Raw genomic sequence first — 17771 nt, 5'->3', positions numbered from 1 at the left:
GATAACAATAAGAATGAATGACCCAGAGGAAAGGGATCTGTTTAATTTATCAGCTCAACTGAATGTTGGCTATTAGAAACTCAGAACCATTCAGTAGCAAACCTTACAGGGGAAGTTTATAAACAGATAAGATGGGAGAATACTGAATTCACCACTACTTGGGAAATAAATACATAAATAAAGAAATAAGATATAACAGGCTCAAAGCTTGCTGTTTTAAACAAAGGGATAAAATGATTTCTGTATGTTTTACAGGACTTTATGTCATGACTCTCTGTGCACCTCTGCATATAGTAGAAGGAAGGAAAATTATATATTTATATCTTTCACAGCAACAACGCCCTACAGAGATACAGCACATAATGAAGAGTGGTGGGATAATAAGGTTGAGAGAAGAAAGGTCAATAGAGTAACCATCTTAAAAATGGATTTATGGATTCTCATTGGGGAATGATCTTCTTGAGAAGTACCAGGTGAATCATAAGCACCAAAGCTTGAATTCTTGAATATTCCTTGAATAATCCTAACCTTGCAGCTCTCCCAGTGGAGCCCACTGGGTTTGGAAAACATTTAAAACAGCATAATAAGAGCTGAGGGGGAAACCATGACTAGGCACTCATAAGAACCTAGGAACATAAGAAAAGATGAATCATTATAATAATAAATTATCTCATTTACGGATCTGGGCCCTCTTCCAGGTCAAGAATTTGTATTGCTCACATCAAGTGGCATAAATTCTGTGCTGAAGTAGAAGATCTAAGAAAAAAATGAATCAGAAACTGTTAGATATTAAACCAGAAAGACAGTAAATGATATTGGAACATACAGAAAAATCTCTCTTAAGTTACTTCTACGCAGCTGTAGTAAGAATCCAAAGATGCCAGTTTCGCTATTGAGTAAAATACATTGTTACTGATATATTGTCTTTTAAAAAAGAAGAAAAAAAGCTGATTCCTGCCTTGGGAGATTTTTATTAATATTTCTCCCAAGAAGAAAAGGAACAGAAACAAAAATGTTAATAAGAATTTTTTTACATTTATTCATTTTTACAGGAAAATATTTAAATGTTGTGGTAGTAAGTGCCTGATAGATACTATCTACTTATGTAAAATATTTCCAAATTTGTGGAATTTATGTTAATCATTTGGTATGAATCTGACATCCCTAATAAGTTATTCAAGAACTTTGTCTCCTTAGTAATGGAAATCTGCTTGAAAAGCCTTGAAAGACTAAGGTATCCTAAAACTAATAGGACAAAAGATGATGGGAGAGTGTCATTGCTGTCTTAAATTGGGAGTGCTCATGGCAGAGGGTGGACGACAGGCTGCTCCTACCACCACCATAAGCAAAGGCTTCTTTCTGATGAACTGGCAAACAGAGTTGTATCCACGGGGTATGCGATAGTTTGTGTTTTCCCATAGATGGATGGGCGCCTCTCTTGGGTCTTGGCACGCTGTGTTGGGCCTGGGCGGGAACAGATGTGATCCCATGTGCTGGATCCCCTCTGGGTGAATACACTGCCTTTCTGGTTCAGACTGTGGATCCAGGGTGGATTCTCATGGAAAAGCTGGTTGGCTTTTCTCATTCCATACTGGCATTGAGGACATTCATCGAACAGAAAGGTATGCTGCTATTAAAAAAAGATTTATTTAATGTTTTATTCTTATTGTACCTTTCCTTGGTCATATTATCGTGTTTGGTGTTACCAGATAATAGTATCTTCTAGTGCATATGGTGTCCCACATTTGTGTCTTTTTTTTTCCTACTCTTTCCCTTAGACTTCTGTTAATATTTTATTCCATGGTGCTTATACCTGTGTGGATTACATGCAATTTTATCAATTTAAGTAACTCAATGAATCACAAAGTAGTAAGAACAAAGTACACATACAAATATTTAATATTCATTTAAGTAGTAACGCATAAAAATATATTAGATAAATACTTCCCGTGTTATATTAAGCTCATTAAATTGGCAGCAAGATCCCAGTTGGATGAAGGAAGCCCAGAGCTCACAAATGCAGGCTGTGATTAAACAAGACAGATATACCATGGCTAACCCAAAGCTGGAACTGAACTTTGTGCAAGCCATGATATAAACCACAGGACACCCTGGAAACAGAAAATCCCACCTAAAATATTGAACATTTCATAAGTAAAAGCAAAGACTCAGTGGAACTCGGGAAAAAGGAGGTGTAAAGGACAGTAGTAACTTCTTAGGAGCTCTGCTAAATGGCTAGGAACATTCTTTTAAAAGTGGTTATTAGCTCAGCTTTGTCACTTCCTTATTCACTTAACAGACCAGGATGAAAGTTAAAAGGCTTATGGACATCCTTTTTTTTTTTTTTTGCAGTTAAATGTACTTCTTGCATCCAAATAGCAACAGGCTTTCAATAGATCTGGAGAACACTTGCAATTGGCTTCAGTTAGGACAGGCCCATTACTCTAGATTTGCTTTGCAAACTGAGACATAATTCTTTTTCATGTACTACACAAAATTAAAATTTTTATTTTTGTTTTGAGGTTAAAATGCAGTCATTCTTGCTTTCACAACTGAAACTCGTGATATTCTCTTGTAGTTAAACATGCTGAGCTAAGAAAATAAATGTACTGAAAATATAGAAAGGGAGTGTGTCATCGGGAGGACAGATGATACTGCAGAAGACTGTGTGTGTGTATATGCACATACATACAATGTATAATGCAAAATTTTGGAGCATTAAGCACTTTGAAATCCACGTCAATTTATGTTAAAGTATTTACATGAGAAAGTTAGCAGGATAACACTGATAATTCCATGTGCAAGACTGCTAGGTCTAAGATGATATGCTATCTTCCTATTTCTTATTTGCTGAATGATTAAATAGCTCTTGAAATTGAAGGTTATGGTTTCCTATCTGAAACCTACTAGCTCCATGTAAATAGGAAATGTTATCTCCATTACCTTAGTTGGACAGACGGTTGTAACGCTTTTTAGTGCTGATCCCTACACAGGTATTTATTAAATTCAATTAACTGTAATTAAATTAAATGTACTAGACTACCTAATACAGCACAATACTTAAGTAAGTTGCACTATAAAACAGTCTTGGAGAAATATCACTGATTTATTCTACAATTAAACGGTGTAAAGGTTCAAACTGCATGTAAAATGCAGTAAAGCTCATACTTAACCATAGGCAAATGCTGTCATGAACAATTCAGATTTAGCTAATGCTCTTTTTATTTGTTAGGAGTGAAATGCAGTTGGCAGAAGGAGCTGTTGAGGTGTTTTGTCCAGCTTTCTACTAGCAGAGACCTTGTGTTCAAGAGGAAGGCTCTACCAGTCTTATTGGTATATTATAAGGCTGCTTTAGTAAGTGACTTAAGGATATTGAGTCTGTACCTTGTATTTTTCTTTTCGTCTCCTATGTGAAGGATGTAGTTTGTGTAACCTACCCAAGGTAGGGTAGAAACATTACTTGTGGAGAAAAAACACTATATACTTACATTAACACAAGGAGGTACCAACATAGAACAGCAGTCTTTTGTAGGCTCCATTAATCCACTTTACTCTGTTTCTCCAAGCACCTTTTTCTTCTGGTAACTTTCTGCTACAAAACTGTTATGAATTCTCCCTAGAAATATGAAACATGGACAAGACTTTACTCTCAATAGAATGAGAAGAGCTATAAATGTTCAAGAATTACTAAGTAATTAAATCTCTACCTATTTTTACCTTAACGGTAGCATATTTATGGAAAGATGTACTACTGACACAGGAACACAACCATTTTAGAGAATAATCTAAAAAAAGAAAAACTGGAAAACTAGTTTAATGGAAGCATCTGGCTGGTAGAGCACCTATGACAAATGCAGTCTTCTTTTGCCCTCTAGCCTATCGTGTTGACTCTGGAGTAGATGGGCTGACAAACACTTTCTGCACTATATGCTCTTAGAAGTAAAATCTCTTCTGACTGCTGCCTGGGACAAGGAGAATGAGAAAACATTTTATTTGGTAGAAAGCAAGATAAAGGTGCTGCCGGTTATATTTTTGACTCACTTGGACATTATGGTTGCTGGCCAAAGTAAATCCTAGGAGGAGAACAAGTATTTCAGCTCTCACTGGGATTACACATGTACCATGCGGGAGGGTATCCTTGGTAGAAAGCTGTAGAAGACCTTACAATAGGCCAATCTTCATGTTGGAGAAAGTGCTTTGTCATAACATGTCTTCATGGGAGAGGTGTATATGTAAAGAATCATGTCATGCATTTTTATCAATGATTTATCCATTTTTTATATATGAGCATGATATTCTAAAACTATCTGACTGCCTGACACAGAAACCATCAACCCTGAAAGCTTAATGTTTGACAATGCAATCTGTAGTAGTCATGGTCTAGCCACCTGCTAAACCAATCTACTCCCTTCTCTTTTGCCAAAATGGACCCGTTAAACACTAGAAAATGTCTATGTGAGAACATGGTGGCATTCATATGTTGTCTATACTCTTTAATTAAAATATTTGCTAGATCTTTTTAGGCTTAGGCTATATTGTGAGAATTTTTTCAGAAATGTGTGGTGCTTACAGGATTTTATTTGCCTAGTTGGGTGAGGCAGGGTCTAATTTAGCTTCTCTTTTCTGGCTCACACTGACGTTTTATTTCAGCCCTGTGTCTTTGAGAGCCTTGGTGAAAGCACAAGACAGCAGCATAGGCCGTAATGCAGAACGACTCTCCTGACAGCCCTGCAGAAGAACTATTAATGTAGGTTAAAGCCTGGAGTAATAAAAGTATGAAATAGTCTCCATCACAGTGAGAGGGAAAGAGGGTACATGTTGTCATGTTCTTCTGAAACATCTTGAGACTCACAAAAAATCTCAGATTGGAAGAGCTCTTTCCTTGTCAGAGAATAAACAGCAGGATCTGGCTCACAGGAATGTGTCTTGTCATGCAACTGAGGAAAGTAAACAATTTGCTTTAGACGGCAGAAATCAAATATATTTTTAAAATATTTTAAACCAAAAATATGTACTATTTTATTGCCAAGAGATTAAACTGAATTTGATGAAAACTGCAGCACAGAGTACAGGATGAAAAGAGAGCTTTAGAAAAATAAAATCCTATTTTATTTAGAAAAATAAAATCCAAAAATATCTGTCTTCCTCATGATTCAAGATCAAGAGTTTGAGTCTTTTAGGGAACACCTCTGAATTTGCTAGGATTGATTTTGTGTTATTCCATTTATAGTTCAGTCTTTTTGGCTGCACATAGTGTTGCCTAACACAAATTGTATAAAATTATCTGGAAGAAGAAAAAAATGCTATGAAAATCATGTAAAGTTCTGCTGCATTTACAAATACTGCTTTGCAACCACTCCCTTTGGAAAACAATCTCTATTTTTAATGGATTTTCTATTTGATGGAACAGATTGTAAATATAATTTATTATTTTTATTATACAAAAAGTATAACAAAGTACATATACAGTATAATGAAGAAAATTTACTCTTCGAGTGATGTGACATTTCTATTGCATCCTTCCAAACATTCAAGTCCTTGTCAATGACACATCAGTTGTATAGGAAGGTCAGAAAGATGTGGGTATTAAAGTTTAATTTGTTCAGTGCAGATGAAGGTGTTTATTACTAATCCTTTCTGATATTTTGGTGGGCATGACTACATCTCAACAGTATACTTTCCTTAAAATCTACATTATTCAATCTATTTACCATGTATCAAACACTTTCCAATAAATCCATTACGCTGAAAAAAAAAATGACTTGTGAAGGTCACTCTTCTGACGTCCTTTTAAATCTGTTTCTCTGGTTAGGTCAAAACAGACATAATGTGAGCCAGTAGCCCCCTCAGTGCTTCAGGAAGGAAGGACACGTTGCTGCCAGAGTCCTTCCATGCCTCAGTGAGGCAGGTCTGGGATGTCTGTGCTAAAATTAATCCCAAGTTGAAAGCAGAGCAGAAAGGGCTACATTGTTTTTTTGCTACCTGGCAGAGACCTTCCAAAGCTGTGAAGATGATAAGGATGGAGAATCACTTAAAAATGAAATTGGATGCTGAAATAGTCCAGGTACAAAATGATTTATAACCTCTGTCTTCCCCAAGGGAGCTAAACAAATGCTTCTTTTGGCGCTTCTATATCATTTGGGCAGTCCTTTATGTAGGGAATTAGTAGAACACTGGATCTGTTGGCTTCATCACTTGCCCTGAGCGTGTGGTGGTCCCACACATAGAGAGATATGAAACACATTTATCCTCATGTACGTAATGAGAAACCCAGCACGGCTGTACAGACCCACTACAGGAAAATCAGTCCTGAATTAAAATGTCATTCATCATATTAGTAATTCAGATTCAAGATGTCTAAGAAGGTTTCATCAGCCGCAGTGAGTGAGCAGGCATAGAAAAACTTGCTAGAAATTCTTCCAAAACGCCGCCACTTTTATCGTCTTCCAGCTCAGCTTAACCCTGAAGTGCAGGTTGACCTGAATTCAGTGAAGGGAAATGTCATTTTGACTTAGTCCAGACAGCCATCACCCTGCCTGCACCACGTCCAAACAGGCTGTGCTCGCCCAGGTTGGTGCTTTTCGTGGTCTCTGCAAGGCAGCAGCCCTCGCGAATAACCCTGCCCGGCGCCCGCACACGTGAGCTGTGACATAGCGGTGATGATAGATGTGGACAGCGTGCCTGCTCGGCGCGTGACGCTCCGCTTCCACCACGTGGGCAGCCTCTGCAGCCTTGTCCACACGCATTACTGCTGATCTCGGCCACGTGCCGCGGCGTCGCTTCAGCTGGGGAGCACGTGGCAGCCAGCTCCTTGAATTTACTAGCACACAGCGTAGTCTCCTGATACCAGGTCCTCCAATTATATGGTAGTTTCTGAAAAAAGTTGTCCATATTTTGAGAGACAATGCTGTCAAATTCTAGGCAAAATAATTGCTGGCAATATTATATGTGATTTATATATTCACATACGTGATTATGTCAAGCCCAGTGGCTTCCATCTGACTCTGCAAGCTGAATTGATGAAGCCTCTCCATAGCCCTGTGTGGAAAGTCTAACATTAATTAAAACATGCATTCACATCTTAAAAAAAAAAAAGCCAAAAGCAGATTGGTCTTCTCAGATGCTAATGAAAGTAAATGGGAAACATATCTGTGTACCATCTTGTTATCATGATCAAAGTTAAAAGCAGACAAAAACTTCTTGCTGGCTGTGCTCCACTCAACTCCTTTCCACTGGAAATCCATACCAATAACAAACCATTAGGATGAGCAAGTGTATGCAACTGAGATGCTAGAAAGATTAATTGTAAACCTCGGAATAAATGTGCAGAGTATGGTCTTTATATCCATTTAGAGTCCTCTTTCTTCAAACTAATTGATCAGTCTTTCTTAATTTAAAAATAAAGATGATGCATGTCACAGTGAGCATGAATTTTACAAGATGGTTTAATCATTATGTTTAAATTTATAAGGGAATATCTGTCACAGAAATACATTAATTAATTTGCTTTGAAGACTACTAGATGAGGGTGGCAGCAGATCATAGGGTATTTGTGAGAACATAAGCCTGCCAGTCCTTGTGATCAGAGTGATAAGGAATAGCTTTTTTTTTTTTTTTTTTTTTTTTTTTTTTTTTTTTTTTTTTTTTTTTATGTCTTTCCCTGAACAGCTTTCAGACCAGCACCTTCCACTCCAGCTGTTTTGGGTCAGTCACATTAGAAGTGAGTAATATTACCACTGACCCAAAACAGCTGAGAGGAAGGTGCTCCTTACTTAAAGCCCTTCCCAAGGTTACAACCCTTTCTGGCTTTTCAAGGCTGCTGCTTCTGGAGTTAATGTGGGGCTTCTTGGTAATGCAGTCATTGCTCCATGAGTGAGGTATTTTGCAGGCGTGTTTATAGCAGTTTCTTTGCAAAGTCTGACTCTGGAAGTTTAATTGCTCTTCAGTGAGAATTGATGCTCTCAGCTCATTATGGGAGCTAGTGTCTTGGCTGCTGCTCTTTTGTGTGGTATTATAAAACAGGGCTGCACGAGAGCTTTGGAAACACAAACATCTTGGCTCTGCTGAATTCCTGGGCAGAAGTAGGTAAGAATGAGTTGTAGTAGTTCTTGGGGCTGTTTTGCTGCCTTTGGGGCTGCAGGAGAGCTGGTTTTCAGCAGAGCTGTGTGTGACTTGCTGCAGGTTGGGGAGTCCCAGGTTGCCCTGACTGTTCCAGTCTTTCTTTGGAGCAGCTCTGCTGGGAGCTACTGTTGATGGAAGTCCCCCCAGGGTTATGGGGCTGCAGCTCTTGTGCTCCCAGGGTTTGGTTTTGGATTGGGAGTTCGGCAGAGATGCTTGTGGAAGGGATTTCTTTAATATTATTTTTCTCCTCCTAAATCTGATGTATTTAAAACAAATTGTGTTACAAAATAGGCTTTCTGGAGTTGCATATGGTTCTTGCTTAGAGTTATTTGTGCCTGTATTTTAAACATGCCTTAAATGTTATCAATCAGAGACCATATTCTGGGAAAAGTTCTTGTTCCAGAAATGCTGTAAGCTCCCCAAATAATTTACATCAGTATTCGTCTATCTTCTAGCCTGATTACTTATTTCAACATGTTCAGATTAACTTTGAATACGGGAGCTTATTTTTCTGAGTAACTAATCCTCTGGTCAAATTTTAGTACTTCTTCTTTGAAGGGGAGAGAAGTAGATAAACACAGCTCATACAAAACAGAAATCATTAAACATAAATTCTTGTTTCCCTCAAGTGATTTGATTTCCCCCTCCCCCAGTGATGCTTTATATGGCTGGAGAAGTTAAGGGAAAAATATATTCTGTCAACAGTTAAAAAATGTAATATCCTCTCTAAAAAGTCTTAAGACTTCTCTGTGCTTTAAGCAAGCAGAGAGAATACAAGTGTTGCTTTGATTTTCTTTTTAATTAATTTTTTGCTTTTATCAGAGCATTCCCTAGAGAGTTCTGGTACATTAAACTCCTTAAATCTGCCATTTGGAGTTAAAACTTGGAATGACAGGCGGTAGGGCTGAGCTCAGTGTAACTCTTAGCTTGATATAAAATGGCAAAGAAAAGTCTCTAAAGAGAAAAATCAAGAATGAATGGGAGATAAGAAACAACATCAAGAAAGGGTTAATTGGAAAAGATAAAGAATAATCACAGTACTGGAAAAGATGAGTGGGATTGGAATAAGGGAGAAGCTATGTGGGCAGTGAGAACACTTATGTGTATGGGAGCGTATCATCAGAAATGCGGTATTAGTGGATGAAAGCAGGCAGTTTGCTCAGTCAAACGCTGGTTTTGGTGTGTTGCAGAGGCAGTGTGCTTTGCTGTAAGGCAGAGTCACAGCTGTAATATGACTGCACCTTTGATAGTGCGTTATACCCCATCCTTAGGATTGCAGGAAGGAAAGCACATGCTTTCCCTGCTGTGCCATGGACAGAACATGCATCTGTCTGGAGGGATCTGTTGTTGCACAACTGCTCATCCCATCAAACAGGAGCAGCACACCTGTAAAAAGCAAACTCTTCCTGTGTAGGCACCTTAATGTGTGGAAAGAGCTGCTTTCAACTAATGCAGTGACTGTTTAATTCTTATCAAGCACTAATAAGGTGGTGAAGGAAGCCCTGAGCAGTGCAATTAAACTCAGGTGGCCCTAGAAGAGAGGGTCCCTGCTTATTTTCTAACTGTCCCCTATTTTTACTACTTGCATAATTACAAAGCCCTGTTGTAAATAGGCTATACTACCAGCAGTGCCCCTTTTTAGGGTAGAAGTTCAGAGCTTCATATGCAGTGTGATGAAGATGCAGCCATCAGATTGGCAGTTCTGCAACATAGTGTATTGGATTTTCTGCCACATCATTAGATTTCTATATTGAACTTCAAAGTGGGAGAGAGACAGCTGAAGCCTTCTGATTTGGGGACTTCCTATATATATGTATACATACATAATAAAGCAATTTTATTGACATATGTGCCTTATGCTATTTAGCATAATCAAGGTGTAGTTGTCTCCAAATTAAAGGTGACTCTACTTGAGATCGTTTTCATTACAGATGACATTAGTAGGGGCTACTAAAAGCAGATTATTTTTGCCCTGGTGGCCAAGAAGGTCAATGGGATCCTGGGGTGCATTAAGAAGAGTGTCTCCAGCAGGTCGAGAGAGGTGATCATCCCCCTCTACACAGCCCTGGTGAGGCCACATCTGGAGACTGTGTCCAGTTCTGGGCTCCCCAGTACAAGAGGGATGTGGAGCTGCTGGAGAGAGTCCAGCGCAGGGCTACCAGGATGATCAGGGGCCTGGAACATCTGCCCTGTGAGCAAAGACTGAGGGAGCTGGGCCTGTTCAGCCTGGAGAAGAGGAGGCTGAGGGGGGACCTGATCAGTGTGTATAAATACCTCAAGGGAGGCAGTGAGGAGGAGGGGGCGGCCTCTTTTCAGTGGTGGCAGCGACAGGACTAGAGGAAGCAGCTGCAAGCTGAGGCACCAAAAGTTCCACAGGAACTTAAGGAAACATTTCTTGACAGTGAGGGTGCCAGTCCTCCTGCCCAGAGAGGTTGTGGAGTCTCCTTCTTTGGAGATCTTTAAAACCCGCTTGGATGCAGCCCTGTGCCACGTGCTCTAGGTGACCCTGCGTGAGCAGGGGGGTTGGACTAGATGAGCTCTGAGGTCCCTTCCAACCTTAAGCATTCTATGATTCTATGATCTTAGAAAGTTTATTTTTTAAAGATTTTGCTTTTCTAACTGATGTTTTCTGATCATAAGGCAAAAGTTTAGTTATTCTAAATAAGAATGCTATCTCAACTTAAGAGCCAAGAATTGTGAATACTTTTCATATTGTCAAACAACTGATAAATATTATCTTTTAGTAGCTTTAAAAGTAATATAACTTACTTGTGGGTTTTGTAGAAAATTAGTTTTTATGGATTCAATTATAAGATCACTGTCACATAAGATGGACAACCCTTTTCCTCTGACTACCTCTACTTCATTAGTGTTCCCCTCAGGACCAGGTAATAGGAACCCTCTTACTACTGTCTAGGCAGGAAACCTGCAAACTAAGTTAATGATTAATAGTGGTATTGTGGGGCTCTATCTTGTGTAGTAGTGAACCTAGTGCTTTGAGACTCCTTAAGCATTTCCGCTACTTTTGCTGAAAATGGATTACTTAGCATCTGCATAAACTAAGAAATTTCACTTTTGAGGGTGAATTGTTTAGAACAAAGTTGAAAACTATTACAGAAAGCTTGCACTTCAGTCTTAGGCACCCTGAAGAACTTTATACTGCTTGTGGAACGGAGCAGGTAGGATGCTGATGTCAGACTGATGTTTACAAAATAAGGTACAGATGTGCAGTGTGAAATAGAAAACACTCATGGCTACATCATGGGGTTTCTTACTTGTCTGTCTTTATTCATAAAAATAATATTTTTTACTGGAACCACGTTATCCTTTTGGAGCCTTTGGGCTAGGACATCTCACTAAACCTTGGCTGGTGATTGTCATTAATCTCTCCTGCCTTGGCAGGTGATTGTGATAGGCTTTTTACAGTGGACATTCATAAGACAGACTATGTCCATCAGGATGTGCACTGTGACAGTTCAGAGAGTCTGAGTACAGAGCTAGCTCCATCTCTCCTCTGATATAAACTGCCATGGTTCCACTTAGCTCCACTGAGGAGCTTATTTGAAGATCCAGGGCATTATCCAAAAGCTCAATCTTTTACTGTTTTTCAGAAAAGCTAATACCCTATCCAGTGTGAAATGGTAGCTTATGAAAAATGCCACTGTTTCAAAAAAACTGTATCTGATCTATATCTGATATAGATATATCTATATATCTATAGATGATACTGTTTTCCCTAAATTGGCAAAATACAGGAAGAAAAACAGATGCATTTCATTTTTATTAGTATCCTCAACAATATGGAGTTTTTTGACCCTCACTGGTTTGCAGAAATTGCGTGAGCTCTGAAAGGCAATGAGTTTAGTGGTGAATAGCTTTTCATTTGTGTGCTGCTTAGCTCCTTAAAATGAATAAGGAAAGCATTAGACAGCACTATCCCTGTTAACACTATTGCACTACGAAGACATCAGCTCATCTCCTACAAAGTAGTCACAGCAAGGTTGGAATTACTACAACATCAGATGGGACAGCAATATCTGTGATGTATATGTCCAGTTGTGAAGTACTTCATGACGACTTAAAGAGCAGACCAGAAACTCAGCAGATCTTGGGTGCTGCTTTCTGAGGCCTTGTGGTATTTCCTAATGTACAGAATTTTTCAGGTGGAAGATTAAAAAACTGTCAAGTTTAGCTTCGGTTTAACATGGGAGCTGTTTAATATCATTTGTGAAAATTCGTTTCCCTTAATTGCAGATGTGATAAATCAGTACTACCTACAACAGTTGTTTACACATATGGATAATTATTCTGTTTTTATCTTGTGTTGGAGCCTTGTAAGAAAAAAAGTTAGTACTGGCTGATAAGCAGCCATCTGTGATCAGTAATGAGTACTAAGAAAGATAAGCTGATGTTTTAATGGCACAGCAAGGAAAACAGCTGCTGAGCACTTGCAGGTACACCTATTCTTGATTGCATATGAAAAAACTCTTGTTAAATTACTGTATTTTAGAAGGTAACAGCTTTCTGTACTTGTGCAGTTAAAAATTACTTGCAGATTCTTAAACTTATATGAGAATGTGCTGTTTTTAGCCACTTTCTGGCTGCAGTTCTCCATTTGGCCTGCAGTTCAGTGGCAAAATGTGGAAATAATTGCATGTGTGGTAAAATACTGTGTGAGTATTTGTTGCTAGTGGGAGATTTCCAATGGGGGGATGTTAATGCAGTGTTCAATTCAAAATACAAATAAAAACGGCAAGTTCTGTACAATTTGAGATTTGTCTGTGTGAGCAGGTAATTAGTGACTAAGCTGCTGTAGCAGGCATGTAGCATTTAATGCAAATGCAAAGCTGTACCAGGAAAAGATGCAATGCGCTCATAGCTCTGAAAAAATCTGTCTGCCAGTGAATATTGGATTTGCCATCTGGCTTCTGTGCTGTGGAAGCCTTTGCAAACCCTCAAATTGATGCTGTCTGGGCTTGTGCAGGATTCTGTGCACCAGATGGCACTTTGGCTGCACTTGATGCCCAAGCCATGGCCACAAATTGCTGTGCACTTCATCTATGTTGTATAAATATTTTTCAATTAAGATAACCCTAATTTACCTTAAGGTTTGTTATTTCTTGAAAGGTAGAAGTTCTTCTGTCATGCAAAATGAATAAATGTGTTTATGAACTTTTGGAAGAGCTGACATGAAGAAAGATAAGGTAAAAGCAAATGAAAAATGAAGCCCAGAACCAGTATATTGTGGATTTCATATGGAAGTTATTAATAAAAAAAAGTAGTAGGTAGTATTTTCAATACAAATAAATTTGATTTAGATGCCCTTGTCTCTAATTGTAGTGAGTTATTTCAAAGTTGATACGGTTTAAACTAGAGGTAAGGAATATAAGCACCAGCAGAAAGAAACAGATAAACTCAGGGAAACACTTTCAAGTTGCTTTCTATTGCGATTTCTCTTTAAGTAGAAAAACTATGTTCTTAAATGGACTATTGAGATTTATACTAAATGACAGGTGCCAGCAGTAGTGGTTAGATAGATAATCACCTGTTTGTACATGTGAATCCTGTCAACATAATACAGATTTGTAATCAAAGTAAAATGAGCATAGGAACATATTTTAAGGACTGTTTGCACAGTGCATCTACATCAGATGTCTTATTTCTGTCTGCCATGGTGTTTTAGGTCTCTAGTGAGTATTGTAGCATAATTTTGATCCAATAAAACCAGGTTCCTTTTATCAGAAATATCTTCAGGATGGCTGTTGAAGGCTGTAGAAAAAAGATGCCAAGTAAGCATAGAAAATGCATCTCATATTTGTGGATAATGAGATTTGAAGTTTCCATCCCTGTAGATATTCTTTAAAACTTGTGTTTGTAACTTTCAGAGAAACAAGCTTGTTGAACTCTGCCTGTTAAGAACCCCAGTCTATTCTGTAGAGGTACACATCCAATGTACAAGTATTTTTACCAAGTGGCTTGTGTGGGGATGATGAGCTCATGTCTCCTCTCCCATATAGAAGTAAGGTGGGGTTAGCAGTAAGAAAGTGCTCCATTTGCCTCTCTGCTGCAATTGCCAGAGGTGTAGTCAGGGTAAAAGCAGTGCTGTGACTTCTGTCTGACTTATTCTGTCTGTGACTTCTCTTAGTGTTAGTGTTTAAGGTGCACATTCATCTTAAAGCAACTCTTCCTATAAACTCATTTGTTATCTTATCCAATATATTCTGCCTCCCATGTGTCCTTCTAAATTTCTTATTAAAAGCTCAGCAAAGTTTTTTGTCATACTTTTCCAGTCTTATTGCTCTCCCCTTTTTCATTATGTTTCTCAGGAACACTAAAATTTCTATATCTTTTTTCATCATCTCCATCTAAGATCACTTAGGCTAATGTTATCTAAGCTATACTTTTGAATCCTGTCTGAATCTCAAAATTAGGCAGAACTTGTTTGCCTGATTCTCAGCAGGTGGTAATGGGATCTATTTTAATAATCTTTGATTTAAAAAATAAGCTGCAAATCACTTCCTAAGGTGATTATCTGTCATTGCCATGCTAGTTCAGAAATGGTATCACTTTCTCTGTGAAATGCTTCTGAGGGAACAGCTTCTGAGGAGGATTTAGAGTATGCTGAGTAAATGCTGACTAAAACCACTTGCTTTGGTTGGTAAAAGACGGTCTTTAGGAAGTAATGGTTCTCTTATTAATTTGAGTAATTGAAATGAAGCAAATCATGAAGTCTTACCTGTTATCCCTCAAACAACCAGAGCTTCAAGGTATTTCTTTTTATAAGAGAGTTCTTATGCACCTCTGGATATAGCACCATTGTGGAAGCAGCTCTGCACATCACCTCAAATGTTAATCTAAAACTTGCAGTGGGTATTATCTCTTAAATGGAGATGCCTTAAATTTCAATTTGAATTTTAAGTCTAGAAAGACATTGATTTATGAGTGAAATCTGCTTATTATCTAATTTTAGTTTTTTAAAAAACAATTTTCTTCTGCTGTTAGTTATAGCTGCAAGTTTGTGATGTTTCAGACAGGTAAATAATTCTTAAATTTTATATGTGTAATAGAACAGAATATAGCTGTACAAGCTATATAGTACAAGTATTCACAAGTATATTAAACATGACAAAACTCTTTTTCACTTCCAGTCTCCTTTTCAAATACCACGTCATTAGATGTTCTCCTCAGTGTTGTCAGCAGGCGGAGGGAGGGGATCCTGCCCCTCTCCTCAGCTCTGGTGAGGGTGCAGTTCTGGGCTCCCCAGCACAAGAGGGACATGTAGCTTCCAGAGGGGGTCCAATGTAGAGTAACAAAGATGATTAAGGGACTGGACCATCTATTGCATGAGGAAAGACTAAGTGAGCTAGGCCTGTTTAGCCTGGAGAAGAGAAGAAAGGGAATTTGATCAATATGAATAAAACACCTGAGGGGAGAATGTAGGGAGGATGGGGCCAAGCTCTTTTCAGCAGTGGCCAGTGACAGGACAAGGGGCAATAAGTGTAAGTTGAAACACAGGCAGTTCCATCTCCAGGTGAGGAAGAACTTCTTCACTGTGAGGGTGACAGAGCCCTGGCACAGGCTGCCCAGGGAGGCTGTAGAGTCTCCTTCTCTGGAGATCTTCCAAACCCGCCTGGATGCTGCTCTGTGCCCTGTGCTCTGGGTGTCCCTGCTTGAGTAAAGAAGAGAGGGGTTGGACTAGGTTTCTGGGGGTCCCTTCAAATCTCAACCATTTTGTGATTCTTACTCAGACCAAATGCCATTCGTGTGGAAACAGAAATATAAATTATGGGAAGATCTTAATTTAAGAAGATAACATTAAAAAGCTTTTTCAAATGCCAGAAGATAGACCAAATATCCAACACACCACCAATAGAATGATTAAGTTCCACACTAGGGAGAGCAAAAAAAAAAAAACCACATTCTTTATTCACTTTGAAGAAGAGTAAATGATAATGAAGTTGTATATCAATCACTTCTCATGGGGAAAATCTATTTTTAATATTTAGTTATGAATTATGATCTTAACCCATGTACTTCAATTTTAATAAATGTGTACTTTAGAATATATTGGAATATTTCTCATACTTCCATTTCTTAGCAATGAAACTATCTTGCAGATGCTTCTTTTCTTTTTTTCCCTAACTTACCTTCTCTATTTCAAAGTGCAAGCAACATAATAAGCGATAATGAACAACTCTTGTCTTTGCAGAATGGCAGCCATGCTGAACGTGTCTGAGCAATCTCAGGAGGAAAGCAGAACTGGGGTAATCTAAACAGACAGCAGGAAAAGCACAGTACTGTCACATTGCTGAAGGTCAGTCAGTCTAGCACTTGATGCTGTGTGAACTTCGAGGTGTTTTTGTTTGGGTAGGGTGTGCATTGGGATTAATAGACTTGAGTATCCCAGTTGGTGAGGAGACCCCTCTGTTGGCTTCTAGACTGCTTTGTAGCTCAGTGTCCCCATGAAGCCCAAACCAGATCTCTGCTACAGTTTGGGTCATGTGAGGGTGAGAGTGCACAAGCAGATGAAAAGAGATGGAAGGTCATAAGGAAGCAGATTTTTTCTGAAATCCTCCACCCCAACCTACAAGAGCTTTTCGCTGAGCGGCTCAGCTCACCCAGTGCTAGGGTATGAAGGCAAACTGCCTCTCTTCCTCAGTAACACTCCTCAGCACAGGAAGAGATGACAAAGCAATAACACAGCCGTGAAAGATGAGGCCTGCGCAGAGCACAAAGCAGGTGAGGGGATGGAGACTGTTTGCTGTGAGGTGTGGGCTTGTTTGGCCACCAGCCCTTCCTGCCCTGGGGTGGCCTGGGGCTGCTGGCAGGCAGAGCAGGATTCTCCCGGGCCTGCCCTGAGCTGGGGCTGGCACGAGCACCCTGTGCAGCCACCGGCTGCAGCAGTGTCCTCCTGCACGGCCCCAGGACCAGGGGCTCACATCAGCTGCTGTGCCAGCCCAGCCAGCGAGGCTGCTTGTGTGCTGCTGGAGAGCTGGGGAAAGGCAGAAAGCAACTGTGCTTTCGCTCTAACCTATGGGTATAGAAGACACTCAGCCATTTCTCCTGTTGTTGTTATAGAAGACAGTCATTTCTCCTGCTTTCCTCTTGAATTCACTCCTGATGTGGGGACAATCAGGAGCCAGGGAAGACAGGAGCCAGTGTCTTGCCTAATGTAATGGCCATGAAGGCCTAGTTCATAGCGATGCTCCCTTCCCTCACCAGCTGTGCTTTGTTTGGCTTGATGCAGTTGCAGGGCGGTGGGCAGAGGGGCAGTGTGAGGAGCAGCAGCAGATGGCTTGGAGGTAGGATGCTCATCTCGAATCAGCTCATCAGCAGCCCTGAAGCAATGCCAAGAAGTGGAAGAACAGGAAAAGGAAGGGAAGTAAACTCAGGAACCTGTGCCCAAAAGGCACCTCCCAGCTGCAAAGAGAGGCAGAAGGTGAGTGGCCCCAGCAGCTCCTGATAAGCTAGAAATGTTTTGGAAAGTGGAAGAAATGGGGAAAAAAGTGACAAGCTCATAGTATCAAATAGGCAAATGAATAAACTAGCAATGGCAGCTAAGCATATGGGTCCTTGTACTGAGCAGAACTTTGAGGTTGGTTTAAAAAAAAAACAAAAAAGAAAACCTACAGCTCTGGAGTATCAGAGAT

The 17771-nt window shown here is 39.5% G+C and overlaps 1 long non-coding RNA gene across 2 annotated transcripts; it reads left to right on the top strand.

The window, feature by feature from the left end:
• The first annotated feature begins 7812 nt into the window (after positions 1 to 7812).
• On the top strand, positions 7813 to 17400 carry LOC112951382. Of its 2 annotated transcripts, XR_003250184.1 has the most exons (4): positions 7813 to 7877; positions 8023 to 8085; positions 16331 to 16435; positions 17369 to 17400. It is a non-coding gene; the product is annotated as an uncharacterized LOC112951382 (long non-coding RNA). The 2 variants fall into 2 exon arrangements; XR_003250183.1 differs by lacking the exon at positions 7813 to 7877 and having other exon boundaries at positions 7879 to 8085.
• The last annotated feature ends 371 nt before the right edge of the window (positions 17401 to 17771 follow it).

Source organism: Nothoprocta perdicaria, unplaced genomic scaffold (genome assembly GCF_003342845.1).
Source record: "Nothoprocta perdicaria isolate Ctin4 unplaced genomic scaffold, notPer1 scaffold_35, whole genome shotgun sequence".
Classification (NCBI taxonomy): Eukaryota; Metazoa; Chordata; class Aves; order Tinamiformes; family Tinamidae; genus Nothoprocta; species Nothoprocta perdicaria.
This window is presented reverse-complemented; position numbering and strand designations above follow the sequence as displayed.